This window comes from Dreissena polymorpha, chromosome 13 (genome assembly GCF_020536995.1).
Source record: "Dreissena polymorpha isolate Duluth1 chromosome 13, UMN_Dpol_1.0, whole genome shotgun sequence".
In the NCBI taxonomy this organism is placed as follows: domain Eukaryota; kingdom Metazoa; phylum Mollusca; class Bivalvia; order Myida; family Dreissenidae; genus Dreissena; species Dreissena polymorpha.
Window position 1 is genome coordinate 31303985 of NC_068367.1, and position 3952 is coordinate 31307936.

Genomic DNA, 3952 nt, shown 5'->3' on the forward strand with positions numbered 1-3952 from the left:
TTATAGTCAGTCAGTCAGTCAGTCAGTCAGGCAGGCAGGCAGGCAGGCAGGCAGGCAGGCAGGTAGGCAGGCAGGCAGGCAGGCAGGCAGGCAGGCAGGCAGGCAGGCAGGCAGGCAGGCAGGCAGGCAGGCAGGCAGGCAGGCAGGCAGGCAGGCAGGCAGGCAGGCAGGCAGGCAGTCAGACAGTCAGTCAGACAGTCAGTCAGTCAGCCAGTCAGCCAGTCAGTCAGTCAGTTAGCCAGCCAGCCAGCCAGCCAGCCAGTCAGTCCTCTGGGTCATAAAGAAGTGTTTGCGTGTGGTGACTGCATGTATTCATTAAACGAAACCATTCAACCATTCAGTTCATTTTACAGTATGCTGTAGTTCGCCTCTAGATATGAAGTGTTGATCAGCGTTAATATGTTTTCCATATTCACATGTATTGAGTTCTGCTTGGGAACGTTTTGAGATCTTATCGCAGAAAATCACGTTTACGAAATTGTTGTACACCATTAAGCTTAAAGGATGTGTGTAAGATTCCCATAAACTTCTATTTTATAGCTGACGGATGGAGTTTTACAACAGTTACGTCACGCATCGTTTCATATCATAGTTTGTTATGGTTTTTGTGATTGAAAATAAGCAGTTGTGCTCATTTCATAATTTTGAATATACAGTCAGAAATATTGTGTTTCTGAATTATAAACCGGGCGTAAATCGTGTTAGGATTTAGGACATGGCGAAGTGGCACGTAATTGGTCAGGAAATTCTGAATGGTTGCTAAACCTTTTTTATAGCCTTTTATATTAACATTAGATCAAATGAATAAAATATCTGGGGTTGAGTGTGACACCTTTTCTAAAAAACAAACACTAATTAAAACCAACGCTATCGAATAAACGAACCACAAATACAAGCGTAGACGCTTATTACCTGTGATTTTAACTGTTAGTACAATATGGAAAGGCGGTTTGTTCCGATATAAAAGGGGGGTTATTCCGCATTATACAAAACTATTGAGGGGGTTTCTTCCGCGTATGCAAAATGTGAAAGGGGGTTTCTTTCGCTATGCTGTTTTTAGGGAAGGGTGTTTCTTTCGGAGGGTGTTTCTTCCGTACACCAACGCTGATACGGGCCGCAGTTTGACACGAAGAACGTCACATCAAACACGTTTATCCCAAATTATTTCGGGTGACAATTAGTAAGCGGCTCGTAGGTCATTTAATATAGGGGCAATAACGTTTGGAAAAAAAATGCGAATATGCAAATATCAATTTTGATATTCTAATACTGGCCATTCAATCGAATATTCGAATATTCGAATAATTTTGCCATCACTAATTTAAATATCACACTTTGAGACAACAGCGTATCATATCTGAAACGTTTAAATACAGATCACCGTGGATCTTTTCTGAATACACATCATATATATACATTGTAACACACAAATCTAACACTCTGAGACAACATCGTATCATACTTGAACATCTGAATATAGATCACCGTGGATCTTTTCTGAATACACATCACATTGATACACATAAATCTCACACTCCGAGACAACAACGTTAAACATCTGAATACAGATCACCGTGGATATTTTTTTCTGAATACACATCACATCTATCTATTGATACACATAAATCTCAAACTTTGAGACAACAGCGTATCATACTTGAACATCTGAATACAGATCACCGTGGATCTTTTCTGAATACACATCACATATTAACATTGATACACATAAATCTCACACTTTGAGACAACAGCGTATCAAACTTGAATATCTGAATGCAGATCACCGTGGATCTTTTCTGAAAACGCTTCACATCTATACATTGATACACAAATCTCACACTCTGAGACAACACCGTATCATACTTGAACATTTGAATACAGATCACCATGGATCTTTTCTGAATATACTTCGCATCTATATAATGATACACCATTCTATACATAGATGTTGACGTCACTATGTTATTGTCACCTCTATACTTAGACGCATCACACACCTCCATTTGGAGGCATTTATGACTTCGACACAAAGAAGTCCGTGGATGAATGACGAATTTGTTTAAGAAGTAAACATTATCGTTATGATTTAAAATTAAATTGTTATTTTGATCAGTCTTATGGTATTACGTTAGTGTCAATAAAAAATTTCGTCAATTTTCAATAATTTTGCTCTTTATTCATTTTGTTTTAAACTGTACTTTCGGTTTTATAACAACATGGATCCTTTATTGACGAAATTTTGCAATGAAATAGGGTTTTCAAAACCGCTTAGAAAGTGTCAGAAGGAGTGTCTGGTGCATGTTTTGAAAAGACACGATGTCATGGCTATATTGCCGACTGAGTAAAAGTTTGATATTTCAAGTGGCTCCATTTGCATTAAAAGAGAAGTTCAAGTTGACTTGTTCAGTTTGTTTAATTTTGACAGCCTTAAACAGTATGGGTAGTAATTGTTCCCCCCTCCCCAAGACGTCTCCCCCTAGACGTTTCAATCCCATTTTGGGGATGAACTGTCTACATAATATGAACATGTATATTAGAAGTAGTTATTTGTAATAATTGGTATGGGATTTAATTAATTGTAATTTGTACCAACAAATTACAAGTTGAACTTACTTGGATCTAAATGGAGCAAATAAATACACGTAATATGTAAGAGGGAAAATATAGATACATGAGTTTAAGCACTAAGCTCTGAAGTTATTTGATGGTTGTTTAAGGGAAGCCTCTTACTAATTTTACCAATTAAAAAGATCTAATTATAATTGTTTTAACAAGTGCCTGGATAGAAATGTTCCTGTAAATGATTGAGATAATTGAAAAATTGAGTAAACTCACAGTTTTGATGTTCTTTGATGGTCGTTTTAAGTGATATAGTATGTTACAAATTAAACAATTATAACTATTGTATTAATGATTTGAGATTAGTTGACATCTTTAAAGGGGGATAGTCATTCATAAGATGAGATAAGCACATTTTATAGTTTAAAATTAACACTTTAATGACTTACCATAGTAATATAAAGTAGCATAGAATCTGTTGCAGATCATAAAATGTAAAACTGATGACGAAGAAGCTATACAATTATTTAACACTGCCAGGACTGATAATTTCAAAATAAAAAAATAAAATAATAAAAAATTCTCTACATACCTACCCAAGTTTTTGTGGCATATTTAAATATTATTAATATCATTGGGTTAAATAATTAAGATATCAATATGTTTTGATAACATTTGCTAATTATATTATTAATAATGAAATAATTTCCAAGTAAAGTGCAATTCTGTTTTAATTAGTCTAAATTAGTTATTAGTACAAATGAAAATATCAGTGACATCCAATAATTTGATTATATACATATGAATGCATGAAAACAAAATTTTTGACAGTTACATAGTTTATTTGTTTATCATATTTAACTGTTACAAGGAAAACCGTTTTGAAATTCATATAAATATAATTTTACCATTTTTCAACTCACCAATTGGAATTGGATTAAAGACAACAAAGAACTACAGTTCCACAACCCTGTCCAAGTTTACTCAAACTGAAATAATTCACCAATTGATCGTGTTTAATTGGATTAAAAACAACAACATGTATAAGATACTCATTAGTCAGATTTTTAGAATATTCCATTTATTCCACTAGTACACCAAAATGCACTTACTAATGCTTTACATGCCAAGTATTTTAGTAGATTTTGAAAATCAGGTGTCAAAATGACCCAATGTCTCAAAATAATGAGAGGTCAAAATAAAAATGATAATGGTCAAAACTAAAGTAACTTGAAATGTTCCTAAATGCATGTTTAAGGTTTTGTAATAGCTTATTTATCATAATAACAAACAAAACATTTTCAAAAAAGCTTTATTATTTCCATAAATGATCATTTCTGGTCCTTTTTCAAGTTGGATTGTGGAAAATAAATGTGTCAAAATGATGCAAGGC